Raw genomic sequence first — 17,320 nt, 5'->3', positions numbered from 1 at the left:
CCACCCTCGCCTTCTCCGGGTGAGGCAGGTCTGCTGCCGGAGCAGGGGTTCTGCTGGACACAGCACGTCTGGGCAGCATCTACGCCTCGCTCGTGGGGCCTGGCCCGTTGGCCGGCGAGAGCCTGGTCACTACCTGCAGACCGTCCGTGAGCGCCCGGCGTCAAGCCCAGCCACTCTGCGTGGGTCCTCCAGGCCAGCACAGTGGGGCGTGGTCCTGCGAGCCCAGGAACAGGGCCTCAGCCCCCACCCCCAGGGGACCCTCCCGTGGTGGGCAGGCTGCCGGAGAGAGGGCGCGCTGCACCCCTGGCCCCACTCACATGCCACCCCTGCAGGGGCCACTGTTTGGTTTCCATGTATTCGCTTGGTAAAAATACCACAAACGTTAATTCACCAACATCGTACGTGTATTTACATACATACATTCACACATAGAGAGAAAGACTGTGCTGTGCCAACCCTAAAATAAAATTGAATCAAGAAGAGTGCATTTAATAGAGAAGAAAGCCTCCCGGCGCGTCACGAGGGCTGATTCTGTGGGAGACTCTCAGGGCCGGCCGGGCAGTCAGGCCCCCTGGGTGAGTGAGTGGAGGGGTGAAGCCCCAGGCGCCTGAGCCCCCTGCCCCCACAACCCCCACAGGGGCCCAGCGGGCAGGCGGGGAGGGGACGGCGTCCCACGGCTCCCTCTGACAGGGGCCACCACCTCGGGCTACTGGAGACAGGGTGGCAGAGGATGCCGGGTGACCTGTCCCAGTCCATCCCCCACCCAGTTCCACCCTTGCAACCTGTACTGGACCGGTCCCCCCCGCCACCCCGTCCACCCAGAACCTGGGACTGTGACCTTACTGGGTCCAGATGGGCCACACTGGACATCCTGGCTGCCCCGGAGTGTCTGACTCTGCGGGGCTGGGCCCAGAGACCTGCATTCCCGCTGCTCCGGTGACGCTGCCGGCGGGCCGGGGACCTCTGAGAACCACTGCGCCACACGCCGGAGCCCCCAGACTATGCCCCCTCCCTGACTGCAGCCCACTCCCCCTCCGCCCGCAGTGGTTCTGCATCCAGCGCCCCCTCCCAGGTGGCCCCCTCCTCCCGGGTGCATGAGTCGGACCCCACAGCCAGCCGCCTGCCCACTCCCACTCTGGACTGAGGCCATCCTGCCCCCAGGCAGTACCCCAGACCCAGAGCAGGGGGTGCGTGTAACCCTGTGACGGGCTCCCCAGCTCTGGGGTCTCCAGCCTTGCCGGACTCCCCACCACCCAATTCAGAATGTGTCTTTCCTCACAGTCCTCTGTTGCTTGTTACTCTGTGAGGGCAGGTCTCTTGGAAAGGAGGGGCCCAGGGTCCTACGTCAGGTTGCCGTAGGATGTGGCTGCGAGGCCCCTGCTGGCACCAGTGCTGGTGACCGAGGGGCTGAAGGGGCCTTGGCAGGGGCTGGGGGTGCTTGGGGGGGTCGTGCTGGGTGTCAGAGGTGGGCCACGGGGGCCCTGCTGCAGGGGCGCACCCCTCACCAGCTTGGCGGCAGGGGTCTTCCACACTGCAACATGACTCCTGCCTCGTTTCCACACCCCGGAGAGATGGGGACACTGAGGCACAGAGGTCTGGCCTGATGATCTAGTTCTCCTCCAGCTCAGAAAGGTGTCAGGAGTCTCGATAAATGACTCAGGCTGCCACCGCCATCCGAACGCATCTGCTTTCTGAAAGCCCCTGTAGGGGGTGAACAGCCTCCCCCAGAATTCACATCTATCCAGAACCTCCAAATGTGACCTTATCTGGAAATGGCATCTTTGCAGATGTGCTTCGTTCAGATGAGGTCGCTGTGAATGGGAGGGGCCCCAATCCCATGACTGATGTCCTCATAAGCTGGACAGAGATGCACAGCGGAGGCCCTGTGAGGATGGAGATGGAGGGATTGGGCCGAGAGGGGCCCTGGGGGTGTGGCTGGAAGCGGGGCAAGACACGCATGCGTCTCGGGCCACGTGAGGGCCTGCCTTTCACAGGGGGAGACACACTTTGGGCACACTGAAGGTCCATTGAACGAAGGTCCAAACAGATGTCCCTTCTCCCTCGTGACCCCACAAGGTCCCAGGGTGGCCCACGGGGCTTCAGGCCTCGGGGCTGAGGATGCCTCCATGGTACCCAGGCACCTGCCCAACACCACACCTGCCCCTCCCGCCAGGGCCACTGGCCAGGGGGCCTCCATGTTTCCCGAGAGGCGACCCGGGAGAGGTCACACTGGCCGTGGCGTCCAGATGCTGTGACTGCCACCCGCTCCCTGTCTCTTACACCAACCACCCCGTGGTTTACCCTTTTACAGCTCGGGGCAGAGCTGGGCGGTCATCACCACTGACTCTTGAACATCTCCAGCTCCAAAACCCCGGCCCCATCAGCAGTCACCCCCGCCCCCGGCAGCCACCATCTGCCTCTGATTCTGGCCCCTTCCTGTGATCAGGGTCCCGTGACACCCCCGCATCCATGTCTGAGGGTCACCACGCTGCGACGTGGCCAGGGCTTTCCGGGCCGCACACGCTCCCCAGCCTGCTGCGGGTTTGGGGACCACCTCCCCCCGCAATCAGGTAGTGCCCGACCCGTCCGCCCCCACCCTGCATGGGGCCCAGGGAAGGACTTGGAAAAAAAGCTGGCAGCTCAGGGCCAGAACAATTATTTCCCATTAACGCAAAATCCTTCCTTCCCCAGGCGGCGAGCTGGCGCCTTGAGCCCTGTTTCTACGTTACTGAACCTGCTGGAGAGCAGTGGGTCAGTCAACTAAGGGACACGCTGACAGCCGTCACGAGGGAGGGCTGCGCTCGCTCTACAGAAAGCCCACTGGTGCTCCGAGCCAGGGCGGCCCTCAGGGACGCTTGTGTGTGCCGGGCCCCCCCCACCCATCCCTCTGGTGCGCCGTCTGCTGGGCCCCCTGAGCCCAGCCCTGGGCCCCCCCTGGTCCGTGCGGCCCCACGCAGGGAGGGGACAGAGGGCTGCCCCGGGACTGGCAGCAGAGACAGGGACACCGGCAATGGGGGTCCGCGTGGCTAAGGAGGGGCCTGATGTCACTGAACAGGAGCACATCCCGTGTGCCCACCAGGTGCCCCTGGTTGGAGGTCTTGCCCGCATCCCACATGCGGCTGCGTCCCCCGCCCCAGAGGGCAGTGGCGGGAACCCACGGGCTGCAGCGGGAATAGCACGCTCTTCCACGGGGAGGCTCGGAGGCCTCTTGCCCGCACAGGCGCCAGTGCAACAAATGAAGGGGCACCCCCGGCAAGGCACCCGGGGCGGCGGTTGGCAGCTCTGAGACCGCGTGTGACAAAGCTGTGCTCTAGCAGCCACCCAGGGGCACCACGGATGTCCCTTCCCGTCCGGAAAATATAGCTTTTGTCTTTCTTAAGCCCAGGAGGCTTGCAGCCTCAGAGGACATGTGTCAAAGTGAAGGGCCACGTTGTGTCCCCCAGTTGACACACTGGGACTCCTAACCCCGGTACCAGTTGGCATGACCACTGATGGAGTTAAGATGTGGCTGTCAGGGTGGCCCCCAGGCAGAGGACACCAGGGCACAGACACGCCCAGGACAGAGGCCTCTGGAGGGTCCAGGCTGCCCACACGCCCCCTCGGACGTCCAGCCCCCAGGACCCGGGGTGAGCAGTTCTGGTTGGCTGCCCCCCCTGCCCCCTGCAGCACCTGGGGACGTGGCCCCAGCTGACACAGGGTGTGCTGCTTCCTCCACAAACGAGCCCCTTACTGGCACCATCACTTCCTCAGCCAGCTCTGGTCCCCGAGTCACCCTCGGGCCTTTGGTTCGAGCCAGTCCCACTGGCCTGGTGGCTCCGAGACGCTGAGGCCAAACCCAGTTCCAAGAGCGAAGGAAGAGAGCCCTTCCACCACCCCAGCAGGCCAGAGCCCGACCCGACCTCCGTACGGAGCATGGGGAAGGCCCACTCGGAGCCAGCTGCTCCTGCAGACACGGCCGTGACAGCTCCCCCTTGTTAGGGCAGGACCCCCACCCCTGCTGGGGTGCAGCCCGCTCCCACCCCCTCTGAGCCAGTGCCCGGAGCACCCCCCAGCCTGTCTCTCTGGACCCAAGCCTCCCAAGCCCTGCAGCCCAGCACCCGTCAGCAGAAGCTCCAAGTAGGAACGGGCGTTGTTCGTACAGAAGAGGAAACAAAGGCCCAGGGGACGCAGAGCCAGCTTCTGAGTCCAATCTGCCCACAGCTGGCCTGCTCTGCACATCTGCCCATGAGGTGCTGTCCGGCAGCCCGGGTGTGCTCGGGGCCTCCTGAGCAGGACCACCTACCTGCCAGTGACCCACCAGTGATCCACGACGGTAAACAGAGGCTGCAGCTTTTGCAAACCCACATGACTTCTCCCTGTGAGTCCACTCTCTGATACATTGTAAGGAGGTGGACCCTTTCTGGGCTGGGCTGGGCAGAAGCAGGGTCAGGGCTGGTGCAGGGGAGAAGAGGAGAGGGGAGGGAGATGCTGGCAGGGAGAGCACGTGAGAGCAGCCACAGCACCACCCGGGAGCTGGCCAGAAATGCAGGTTCTCAGGCCCCGTCAACCTCACGATCACAGGAACCCAGCTCAGAAAAGGCCACACTGAGCCTCCAGCATGCTGCCTGACACCAGGACTCCATCCTCTGTCCTTCAGGGGTGCCAGGAAGGTGGGCTCTCCTTGGAAGGACACCAGAGCCTGGCCAGAGAGCCCTGGATGTGCCCTTACAGGCCTGGGCTTGAGGCCTTCCAGATCCTCGGGCTGATCACCAGGCCCCGTGGGCCCCAGCCTCGCGGCCGTGGAACAGAGGCCGCACAGGCCATGCTGCCGGCACGTGCCCAGCACACAGGACGCCCGGGGGACCCACAGCTGGGTTCCCCCTCTGGCCTGGCTGGCAGCACCGCCCATCAGTGGAGAAGGTCCTGGTCCATCCCCCAGACCCCGATCTAAGGGGGCAAGCCCCTGGCAGGGCCCATGGAGCGTGAGGCACAGGGCTGACCCCTACTCCAGGGGGCAGGCGGGGAGAGGGCATCAGAGAGAGCTGCCTCAGTCAGAGCAGACCAGGAGGCCCTGGTGACCCTGGGGTGGAGGACGGCCCCGGAACATCCCTGGTGGCATAACCCCGAGGCTGCTTTATTTCAGGAACCACAGGAGAGCTGTGCAGAGGGTGGCCCTGGAAACCACATCAGCAGTGGGGCGGAGGCTGCTCCCACGCCCCTCCAGGGCAGGCAGCACTGAGCAATCCCGCATTCTTTCCGGGGGGTCCTCCTCTCAGCCGCCCCAAGCAGCCGTGGTCAGCGGACAAGCTGAGAGCTGCGTGCCGCCCCTGGGTGTGCTGCCACATGTGCAGAAGTACGCAGGGAGCCCCAGCCAAGTCTGATGGTCCTAAATGCACCGCGCACGGCGCACATGCCCATCAGAGGCCCCCACCCACCCACCTGTGCCCAACCCTCCCCATCACGGGACGCATCAGCTGGAGGAGGAGCGACCTACAGTGAGGTCCTGGGGGGTCTGTGCGAGCTAGCCCCGCCCCCTGAGAGGGCATGGGAGGAGCCAGTACCAGGGTGGGGGACCCCAAAGCGCATCAGCAGAGGCAAACAAGACAAAACGCCTATGGGGTTATGTGGTCAAGGCCTTGTCAGCTGAGCTTCATCAGCACCTGGGATGGGGTCTGGGCAGGGGTGCGGCAGGGAGTGCTGCGGGAGCCCGGGGTGGGGGCCGTCCCTGGAGATAATCTGTCAGGTTAGCTCCAGAGCACACCTTCCTCTGGAGGCCCCTCCTTCCCCAGGGAGGGAGCTGCCTTCCCAAGGCCCACCGTCCCTCGGCCCTCTGCCAGGTGCTCTGTCCAGGGGGGCTGCTTGTGGGACAGTCCCACGGCCTGGGGGCTCATTTCAGAGTCGGGTGCCTGGCCCAGAGCCCCTGGCGCACACCCCGTGGAAAACATTGCCACTGGCTTTCTGCTGCTTGTCCTAGGCGCCAGCCGAGAAGCCTAGCAGACAGGCTGGAGGCTCTCAGGTGCATCCTCAGCTCTGCGCTGCCTCTCCCGGCCTCCGTCAGCCTCCCAGAGTCGCGGGTCAGGGCCTCGACGCTCCAGCGCCAGCACCCTGCCAACAGCCGGTGCTCACAGAGTGCCCAGCACCCACCCTCAAGGTGCCCCAGTGGCACATGAGGGCCGGACCCCAGCATCTGCACAGGGTGTGGGTGATGGGCAGCGCACTCAGCTTGTCCTGACAGGTGAGGATGCCAACGCCAGAGACGGGAAGACCTCAGCTCTGAGTCACCCCACGGCCAGCCGTCCTGGAGTGCCACCACTGTCAGACCCCATGCAGGTGCTGCGGACGCGGGAGAGAGCACGACCCAGCTCTTGCCCCTAGGAGGCTCAGAGAGCAAGACGGGCCTTCACCACCATGCCGCACATCCCCAGGCTAGCACCAGGTCAGCGAGGGCTTCCTGGAGGAGGCAGACTGGGACCTGGGATCTGAAGGACCAGGAGGAGACCAGTAAAGGTGAGTGGAGGAGACTGGGACACGTGAGGTCCTGGGTGGGAATGAGGTCACAGAGCACCCAAGGACATGAGCAGAGAAAGAGGATGGGGCAGGAGCTGGATCCCAGAGTCTGGGCTCCTCCTGAGACCAGCAAGGGGCCTCCTAAGGGGCCTGGGCAGGTGGGGACTGGCACCCACAGCTGGTGTGGGAGGACAGGCCGGGGACAGAGGGGACGCAGGTGGCCCGGTGGAGAACTAACCCTTCTGGACGGACCCACTTGGGCGGCTGCGGTGCCTGTCACCTGTCACAGCCCCAGCAGCAGAGGCAGCAGCACCTGGCTGGTCCACAGGAGGACTGTGGGGTTTGGTGGGATGTTTAAGCCCTTGTCAAGCCAGACAGGAACTCAAACAGAGCCAAAGAGTGAGAGGAAAGCCCTCGTGGTGGTGATTTCAATGAGCTTTTCTATGGGAGCCAGAGCCAGGGAAATGGGAGGTGGGGGGGCAGGTTTCTGCAGAGCCTGAGTCCTGCCTGTCTCTGGAAAGCATGTGTCATCTGGTCAGAATGACAAAGACATCCCTTGGAGCGGCCTGCAAAGCCAGGGAACATTCTAGATCAAGCCACAACAGCTGGCTTCTCTTCCTCCCGCCAGATCCTTCCCTACCCCCATTCTTTTCCTGTTAAAAAATCCTCAAAGAAAGAAAGAGAAAAAAAAAATCTAACGAAGGACATGTTGCCCTGCGCACTGACGGGGTCAAGCAAGGCTGACTCACAAAGGCGACCAGACGCCGACGGGGTCACGGAGGTGCCGTCACAGAGGGACAGCCAGCCGCCAGCACTCCACGCCCGTCCAGAAACGGCCCTCGCCTGACACAGAGGCTGTGCCCAGAGGATGGGGGCTGTGCCAATGTCCTGGGGCGGCAGGAATAGGCCGCCACACCCCTGGGGGCGGGAGCGACAGACCCGTGTTCTCTCTCGCCAGAATCGCGGCCCGGGCCCCCTGCCTGGTCCCCAGCCCCGGTGCTGCCGTCATCGTCTGCGCTCCTTGGCTTGCAGACGCTCACCCAGGGCCCTGCCTCTGCCTTCTCAGGACACTGGTCACTACACGTAGGGCTCACGTCATCCAGGATGACCTCATCTCGACATCCTCAGTCACATCGCAGTTACCTCGCTCCAAAGAAAGGCACGGCCGGAGGGTCCGCTGCACGGGTCCCCTGAGGCCCGCCCTTCGAGACCCTCCGTCCCGGGCCAGATGCTCCCAGGAAGCAGTCCTGCACCTGCCCCCCACCCCGCAGCGCCCGGCTCCCAGGAACACTCCATCTGGGGCAGGTCGGGCCCCCGTGAGCCTCAGTCTACCCAACTGTGGAGCGGGTATAGCGAGGGTCCCGCGGGAGGGCTCTCCGGAGCGCCAGGAGCTGGGCGTAGACCACACACAGCCACTTGTTAGCGGCTGCTTTGTGGGTTTCGTTGTTCAGCAGCGTTATCGAGCTACAGTTCGTGTACCCTGACAGCCTCCGGTTCCGAGGGTGCAGGTCGGTGGCTTCTAGCGTACTTGGAGCTGTGCAGCCATCACCATAAGCTAATTTTATAACATCGCCCTTACGAGAAAGCTCACGCCCGTCAGCTCTCTCACGGCTCCTGCCGCCCCCAGCTCCTGCACCTGCTCGTCTGCCTTGTGTTTTGGTTGCTGTGTCGAAAGAACCTCTCTCAGGCGGAAGCCAAGGACCCAAAGTCTGGGGCTGTGGTGCCACTGTGCGGGGTCCCCACCCGTTCTCCGGCCACACCCGGGCCGCCTCCCACCTGGCATCATGGAGCTCCTCTTGGAGCTCAGAGAAACTCTTTGCTACAAAAACAGACAAAACTCCAGAAAACCACCGTCTTAGAACAGCAAAGAAGACAGAAGGAGGCTCACACTCTCACCCCAGACACAGAAGCACCCCCCACCCCACCCACAGCACTGCTCAATCACTGTAGCCCACCGGCCACCCCCACCACAGAGAATGGGCCTGGTGTGCCCATCGACCACGTGCTGGCACCAGGGACTCAAAGCACGAGGCAGGTCCTGCCCTGAGGAGGTGGCACGTCTGATGGGGACGGCTGGGGTGCACAGAACCACAGCGCGGTGGGTACCACCAATGCCCTGGGGCAGGGGGACAGGGCATCCCTGAGCTGGAGGTAATGAGGGGCTGGCCAGGCGGTGAGTTCCAGGAGGAAGGGACAGCGAGTGCAAAGGCCCAGGGGCAGGGGAACGAGCAATGTGCAGCACATCAGAAAACAAGGAGGTGAGGTGGGGGGGCAGCAGGATCTGCCTTGTAGGGAGACAGTGGGTGATGGAGATCATCCTAAAGACCGGCTACGACAGCTGGACACACACACATTTCTAAATATACAAAAGCAAGAGGAGTCCTTTTAAAACCTTTTTTTTCAGGTGTAGAGAATGAATGTGAATTTCCACTTCCACCTGTTTGCCCACCCATCCAACGTCCCTCCCACAGGTAACTACTCTTAATTCTGGCGGACTCTGGCCCGGCGCACCGTCTGCGGACTTAGAGGCATTCACGTTTTATTTTTGAAACCTAAACGGCGCCATACGCTACATATTCTTTTCCCATTAGTTGTGTTGCATCTAATGTGTCACGGACAGGTGTGCATACGAGTTCACTGAGGTTTCCCTCATCCCTTTCGGCGCCTGCATGACATCGCGCCGCTCGGCCCGACAGCAGCCCCCACGCGCGCACACTCATCACAAACTTCGGACGCAGATGTTCGCACACCGCGCCCTGCTCTGCCTCATGCCATTTTGTTGGTGGTTTTTTTTTCCAACCTAACGCTGTATCTGGGAGATTGTTCCACACCAGCAATCACAGAGCTCTCTTCTCTTGTTCTTTTTAATGGATTTTTTTTCCCCCGAAATAAACTGTGCCTGCTCCTGCTGATGAACATGGAGGTTGTTTTTGGTTTTGCTTTTACAAATCACGATCCGACGATATCCCGGCACATTTGAATCTCGACACACATATCTGTCTTCAAGGACACGCTCCAGAAGCACAGCTGCCGTTTCCACACATCTGCTCTAATTTGGTGACTGTCATTTTTTTAAAAAGCCCTTCCCAAGCTGACAGGTAAAACACAGCGTGATTCCATTGTTGTTTTAATTTGCATTCTGGTTAAGAAGAGGGAGGCTGGGTTTCTCCTGTTAAGGTGGAGGAGTTTATTTTTTTTAAAAGATTTTATGTATTTATTCATAAAAGACAGAGAGAGAGAGAGAGAGAGAGAGAGAGAGAGAAAGAGAGGCAGAGGCACAGGCAGAGGGAGAAGCAGGCTCCATGCAGGGAGCCCGACCTGGGACTCGATCCCAGGTCTCCAGGATCACGCCCTGGGCCCAAGGCGGCGCTAAACCGCTGAGCCACCCGGGCACCCCAAGGTGGAGGAGTTTACAGAGAAACAGGGAGGCCGCTCCTGCCATCCCCATCTCACAGGTGAGAACACTGAGGCTCCCGCAGCAAGTCCCCCTGGGGCATGGCAGGTGTATTTGCCACCCACAGCCCAGCCCAGCCAGAATGCCCACAGGCCCCAGCCTTCCTGTTGGGGGGCTTGGGGGTGTGCATCCTGGTTGCCATGGCAACCCACAGGCTCCTCTCCTCAGGCACCCGCTTCTCTTAAGGAGCTGATTTTCCAACATCATTCTGCCCTTCCCGCCTCGCCGCCCCTCCCGGCCCCAGTCTATGTTTAGACTGAGCGCCCCCTCTTCTCCTCCCTCACCCCACACCCAAGCCCCCGCACACCAGGAATAGCAGGCGAACCGCCACCCTGCGAGTAGCCTACATACCCATTGAGCAAGTGGAAAGATGGCTAATTTGAGTGCTGCGCTTCCACCCGCGGGCGAGCGCACAGGCCACCTCTGCCTGTGACTATGTGTGCACCGGGATGGGGCCAGGGCGGGCAGCAGGGCACCAGTGTGGGCAGGGGGTGGGGAGCCTGGGGGCCAGGGGGCCAGAAGATGGGGGGCCTAAGGGGTGGGAGGGCACAGGACAGGGCGGGGGCAGGGCACCAGTGTGGGCCGGGAGGTGGGAGGCCCAGGGGGTGAGAAGCACAGGGGGTGAGGGGCCAAGGATGGGGGGCCAGGCACAGGCATATCCTGGGTGTACGAAGAGCTAAGTCACGTGGTGGGTGCTGTCCTTCTCAGTAGCCTCCCTCCACGGAACACACATTTACCTAAGAAGAAGCTCCTGCCCCTGCCTTCTGTGGTTTGCCTACTTCACACCCTGCCCAAAACCTGATCTTTGAAATAACACTCAGGTATGTTCCGTGAGTAAAGGAACCCATGTGGCCATGACGTCTGGACTGGGCCCAGGACCACTGGCCTCCACGGGCTGGAGAGGAAAGGTGCCTGCCCCCTCCAGGAACCTCGGCACGGCACGGGCCGGTCAATGCCACGTCAACAGGGCAGAGAAGGGACCATGCATTGGAGGTTACCACCAGGGGCCCCGGTGCAAGTGATAAACGGGACCTGGTGGTCACTCCGCCCTCCCGGGGCCTGCTGTCCCTGCCTCCAGTGGAGGCAGGATCTCCAGGCCCTGACATGCCACTGTCTGATGGAGCAGAGCAAGGGGCCGTGCCATGTGGCCCATCAAACATGCTGTGATGTTTGGGGCAGCGGGTGATGGTGCCTGGGGCACCCTGGGGCAGCGGGTGATGGTGGGACTTGCGTCCCTCACCAACATCACCTAGTCACCATTGTGGGATGATGAAGGGGATGCCAAGGAACAGGAGAGGTCGAGGGCTGGCAGCTGCGCACCTGTCCCACGGAAGCCAAGGTGCCAAGCCTGCAGCTCGTGGTCCCATCAGACCACGTTTACATGACACAGCTGCCGAGGTTGGGAATTTCAAAGATGGGAACCCCAGGCACCAAACCCCCAGAGCGGGGCCCCTGTGGGTGTGCGGTGGCAAGTGCACCGTCTGCACACCCACAAAACCACCCCGATTACCACCTTGCCACCCTCTGGTGATGTTACGCTGTCTCCTGACTCAGGAAGGGCCAGGACTAATCTCTAAGGCCCCCTGACCTCTGACCAGGTGGTGCTTCTCCTGGCAAGTCCTTCCTGTCCACTTGCCAAACCCCTGCCAGGCCGGGGCAGGTAGCCTCCGCCTCCCCCTCCTTAGAAGCTCCCAGAGGCACGGGGCTTTTATCTCCTTTTGTATTTCTCACAGAGGGTGGATCTTCATCCCAGGAACCAAGAACAGGGCTGGCGCGAGGCAGGCACCAACATGGACATTCGTCAAACCGATCCATCAACACACTTCTGCTGTTTTCTGGAAACATATCCTTCTCCCAGCAGGACTGTGACCGTCCCGCAGCACACGGTGTCTGGTGCACAGCAGACACTCGAGATATCAGCGTGTGGAAAGGAGGACGGAACAGCATAAGCAAAGGCACGGAGGAGGACTGACAGGTGATCGCCGAGGAGGATCCTGCGGCAGACGCTCGCCCGTGCTCCACCCTTGTGGATCCTGGTACCGGATACAAGACTGTTCACACAGCAGAATCAACACATTTGTTGATAGAATAAATGAAATAAAGCCAGGCCTGGCCCTCGGAGACCCCTGGTGGCAGGGATGCCAGGCGGCGGCCATGCTCTGCTCCTACCTGCACCCCCATGGGTCTCACCCATTGGCCTGCTTCTCCCAGGGGCTCAGTTACAGGACAAATGGAGACCAAGGCCATTTATAGGACACACCATATTTCCAGCAGCTCCCCGCCCCAGGCCTCCATCCCTGCTGCAGGGCGCCCCACATCACTCACCCCGCCAGACCCCTCAGCTCCTCATCCTTTCTGCAGGAGGGACGCCAGTTGCGCTGAAGGCCTCAGCTTCTAGCAACCGGCTGCCTGAGGGACGGGCCTTACTTGCTACTGACCTGCCGCCGCTGCCACAGAAACCTCCCCATGTCCTCGTCTCCATCCGTGGAAGGGTGGAGATGTGCAGGAGGCAGGCGGTGGGCTGGCCCCCGCGGCAGCCCCAGGAAGCCAGGGAGGTGACTGGGTTCCATGTGCAGCCAGACACATAAATTGGGGGATCTAGAGAGTCTGCAGGCACAGCCCCACGGGAGGGCCAGGCCCTGCGGACGTGCCCCAGGGGTGCTGGGCGCTGCTGCTGCTCTGGCTACAGCCAACAGTGGATCCAGCCTGGCCTCCTCTTCCCCCAAACCGGGGACGCTCACACACACATGCCACTTGGTCCCAGCCACCCCTGAGCCAGGCTGGAGCTGTCACCCCAGGCTGCAGACCGCCAACACCCTGCACTTCCCACATGGTACCCGTCTGCACACCTGTTGCTGGGGTCACTTTACAGAAAGGGACCCCGAGGCAACAATGTTCTGCAACCTGCCTGAGGGAACAGGCAAGTGTGTGGCCCAGGGGCCCACTCTTCCCCACCATGATAGAGCACCGGTCCAGGCACAAGCTTCAGCCTCAAGGCAGCCAAACCTCCTTTCTTCAGCCCTTTCCACAAGTCGGGCAAGGAGATTGGGTGCTGCTGGGCACTCAGCCTCCCCAGCCCGCCCCACCCAGCAGGTGAACATCACGGGTCCCACACCTGTCACTCAGCGACACCTCGACTGGGCCTCCTACTGGGGTGGAGGGAAGCAGGGTCTGCTCCTTGCACCCCCTGTGCCCCCTGCTGCTGTGAGGGCCCAGGGCAGACCCTCTACTGCCCCCTCCCACCCCCACCTGGGATGAGACAGCAGGTGCCAGGAGCATCCTGACGCTTCCCTGGAAGTCCTAGAAGCTGAGAGAGGCTTCTATGCCAGCATGCAGTTCTCCAAAGGCAGAGCCTCAGGAGGTAACATCCCAGGACACAGGGAGGATTAGCGACATGTTTGTCAAGTGTCTGGAGCTCCCCGGAGACCAGACCTAGGTGTGTGAGGAGCAAGCCAGAGCTCTGCTGGGTGGTGTCTGAGGTGGCGGGATGGGTGCAGGGGCTCTGAGGCCGGGGTCCCAGCCTGGGGATGGAGGAGGACGGGGAGGTGCCCCCCCAGAGCCCAGTTTTGTGGTTTGCCATGGTGAGCACCTGAGGAGCTGGCCACAAAGGACCCCTTAGACACTGACCACTGAGCCACCTGTCCAGGGGCCGTACTCCATGGGGGGTGGGGTGGGGAGGGTAAGGCCTACAGGCCACGGGCATCACCCAGGCCCCAATCAGCAACACTGACTGCTCTAGACACACCTGGCAGGCCAGGCGGCGTCCTCCACTTTACAGAAGGGAAGGCATGTTGGGCGGCATGTCGAGAGTACCCTGAGCAGAGGGAGCCCTCCCCCTAAGCCTCCCACACCCCAAAATGCTGGCTTTCCCTCTCTTGGGATCTGTCAGGGCAAAAGGCCAGCCTCTGAGCAAGCAGCATTCACGTGGCAAAGTCAGTGGGTCTGGGGTGGGACACCAGGAGGACTTCTCGGAGGAAGCGCAGCTGAAGCCGCTGCACCGGGAGCAGCAGAGCAGAGAGCGTGGAGCAAAGGTCAGTGGCGCCAGGGTGCTCTGCTCTTCTGTGCGCGGAGCGAGAACAGGGACAGACCCTGGAAAAACGCCTGAGGACCAGGCAGGGTCCACCGCCACTGCCGGGAGGGGCACGCTTCACACTATAGGGGCTGCAGAGAAAAGGGAGCAGAGACCCCAGAGGCAGCACAGCCTGAGACACTGTGTGGACCTGACCCAGGGGCTCTCTGAGGGCCAGTGTCAAAACTCTCCATCTTTGGGGCTCCAAGAGGGGTGGCACCTGACCCGACACAGCAGCTGTCACCATGGAGAATTGAGGGCAGGCTTCCCGGTGCCGGGCACAGCCCATGATCCCATCCTCGGCCCCAAGGACCACAAGAGGGATCCGCACGGCCCTGACTCCAGCCTGGGGGGAGCGCTCTTCTTTCTTTCATTTCTGGGGCTTGAGGGGAGAGGCGGACAGCAGATCAGCAGATGGAGGAGGAGAGACTCTTAGATCAGATGTGACACCCTCCTCCTCTGCCCGCACTCAGACAGCGGGCTCAGGGCAGCAGGGCACAGCTGTGGGTCGAGTGGTGACCCCATTTGGCAAGAGGGTCCTTGCAGATAGGATTTTGTTAAGGATGTTGAGACGGAAGATCATCCTGGATTATGGGGTGAGCTCTAAACGCCATCGCGAGTGTCCTTAGAAGAGGGGACAGAGGAAAGGAGGCACATGGCCACGGAGTTAGGGAGTGAAGGGATGTGGCCACAACCACAAACACTTGGGGAGGAGCATGGAGAGGCAGGAAGGACCCTCCCCCGGCCATGGCAAAAGCGAGGCCCTGTCACACCTGGTTTGGGCCTCTGGCCTCCAGAATGGCAGGCTCCTAAGGCCCAGCCCACGGGGGATGGAGACACTCACGCAGCCATCAGGGGCACCAGAGGGCTGCAGCGGGCCAGCTGGGCTCAGTGCCACCGTGCCGAGCTCTTGAGAGTCACAGTCCCCTTGGCCTTCCACATTCTACAGACGGGGACGTGGGAACACAATGATGCCTGCCTCCCAGGGTCCCTGTGACAGCTGAAGGGGTGGTGGTCACCACGGGGAATGTGCATCTTGAAGTTAGCCATGGCCTTGCATCCTAGGTTTGCGTCTGTTGGCTCTGCATCCACGCTGCAGGATGGGGGTGAGGGGGGTGCCCGGCTGCCTGGGGTCAGAGGTCAACAATGAGATCCAACTTAGAGGGGAGGAGGGAGTCATGAGGACCAGAGTTCTAGCTGGGGACAGAACATTCTAGATAGCGAAGCCGGTGCTCTGTGAAAGTGGTCTCAGCAAAGGCGGTAGCTGTGGCCAACAGGGTGAGCAGGAGCAGGACCCAGGGCAGACAGGAGGAAGGGACAGCCGAGGGCAGGTGCCAAGCATCCATGTCCCTCCTAGCCCCTGCCTCCCGGACCCTCGGACCCCAGCCAGAGAGAGGGTGGCAGGAGGGGCTGCTGAGAGCATCTGTGATGTGTGGCTGACCCAACAAGGCCAGGGCCTCATGGGGGACTGTTCCTGGGGCGCACCAGCCCACCACCAGGGTTCTCCTGTGGTCGTCATTATGGATACAACGGCTCAAGCAGGGCCCGCTGCCAGGGTCTGTGGCTGCTGCGTCCCATAGGCCCTTCACCGGGACCGGCCTGTGGGGCAGAAACCAAGGCCTCTGTGTGCCCCATGTGTCACCCACTGGAGCCAGCCCCTGAGAGCAAAGAGCAGGTCCCCAAACAGCCAAGTCCTGTGGGGTCCCAGCTCAGCACCCCGGGTGCCCATCCTTGGAAGGTTCCAGTGGAACACGCTGCAGAGGGCTGGGTAGACGGGCTTGCTGCCTCCCCTCCCTGCATCCAAGGAGTGAGGGGCTTGGGGCAGGGGAGGAGCAGCTGTTAGCTCAGCCTCAGTTTCCCTGTGTGCAACATGAACCATGGCTCCCATCTCATTGGTGTGACTGGATTAAGGGCATGTGGCCAGCCCTGAGGCTGGACAACTCTGGGGGCCTTTCTGTCCTGCCAGCAGCCTCCCCCAGAGCCACTTACTTGGGGACAGCCATCCATCCACTAGATGGCCCGGAGCCACATGCCTGTCCAGCAGCAGAGACCAGGGTGTCCCTCTGAACCACCCGTGGTGACCAGTCTCCGGCCCTGCCCTCACCAGGATGCTAGTTCAGTCCTCCTGGTGCCCTCCGGTGGCTGCACCCAGCCATACACCTTCAGCTGCACGCCTGCATTTGCCTCATCACCTGAGAAGTGGGACGGTGACAGGTGGGCAAGTCACACATGTGAGCAGCTGGGACAGGGCCAGCTCTGGGCCCCGACGAGATGACTGTAAGCTGACCATCAGCCGGGGTGAAGGTGGGACGGGGCCCCAGGAGCGGATGCCACGGGTGGACGCGGGTCTATGCGAAGCAGGTCCGACACCTGCTGGCAGGCGTTTCCCAGGGCCATCCCTCCTGTCGTCACCACCACGCTGGGCCTTACCCGTCAGAGCGGGCTGGGAAGCGCCAGGGTTTATTTGCAGGAAGTTTAAATAAACATTTGGTAAAAATGTTTGTGATACGTATTAACTGGAAGAGCAGAGTCTGGAGAAAAGTAATGTCCGGAGAGACTATGGTTCTGAAGGGCCCCGGGAGACGCCAGGAGGTGTGGGGGTCTCCCTGCAGGCTGCCCGAACCCCATCCTGGGCGCTCCCCCCACCAGCCCCCCGGGAGGCCAACGATGCCAGCAGCTCCGTGGGTGAAGGGGGAACGGGCGCCGCGGCCTGCGCCTTGCCTCCGCCGGCCCCACTGCCCCCTGGACGCCCTCAGGGCCGGACGGCAAGCCAGGGTTCAGGCCCCTGGGGAGGTAACAGCTTTAAGCTCTAAATTCTTTAGCATTTCGTGAAATCAAGGGCATTGCCTCCTGTCAACACGGCGCAGTCAGGGCTGGGACGCAGCACCCGTGTGGAATCCCGCGACACGTACCGCAGGGGTCGTGGGGGAGACTCAAACCCTTCATCAGCGACGCGTGGAGACGGGAGCCTGATAAAACGGCAGCCCAGCTTCACGTGCGTTCAGGGTCGAACACGTCAGGACCACAATATACACGGCTCGCGGCTCGATGGGATTGCAGGGACTGCGGGGGTTGGGGGGGACCCAGTCCGGGGTGGGGGGGTGGGAGGGGCAGCTGCTCAGGGGGCTGAGGTGGCGGCAGGAGGGCGGCTCGCAAGCTCAGGGGTGCCCTGTCCCTGATGGCTCAGTTCGGGGGTGCGGCTGCCTGTCCACCCTGTGTTTCTGGAGGATGAAATCACGCACAAGAAATCACGCCACTTAGGTCATGTTCAGATTGCTCCCCAGTCGGGAGCAAACACTGTAGCCGACCTG

General features: G+C 62.1%; 1 protein-coding gene and 2 long non-coding RNA genes across 3 annotated transcripts in view; 2 read left to right on the top strand and 1 right to left on the bottom strand.

Moving 5' to 3' along the window:
- The window catches only part of JPH3 (junctophilin 3), an 81,214-nt gene that overhangs the window by 10,046 nt on the left and 53,848 nt on the right, over window positions 1-17,320 (bottom strand). The window lies entirely within an intron of this gene.
- LOC144310315 (uncharacterized) lies at window positions 1,467-9,404 on the top strand. The gene is made up of 2 exons (XR_013376039.1): window positions 1,467-6,486; window positions 7,115-9,404. It is a non-coding gene; the product is annotated as an uncharacterized LOC144310315 (long non-coding RNA).
- Window positions 9,751-12,295, top strand: LOC144310316 (uncharacterized). The gene is made up of 3 exons (XR_013376040.1): window positions 9,751-10,377; window positions 10,649-10,761; window positions 11,674-12,295. It is a non-coding gene; the product is annotated as an uncharacterized LOC144310316 (long non-coding RNA).

This window comes from Canis aureus, chromosome 3 (genome assembly GCF_053574225.1).
Source record: "Canis aureus isolate CA01 chromosome 3, VMU_Caureus_v.1.0, whole genome shotgun sequence".
NCBI lineage: Eukaryota > Metazoa > Chordata > Mammalia > Carnivora > Canidae > Canis > Canis aureus.
The sequence above is the reverse complement of the archived record's forward strand: the minus strand, read 5'-3'. Positions and strand labels throughout refer to the sequence as shown.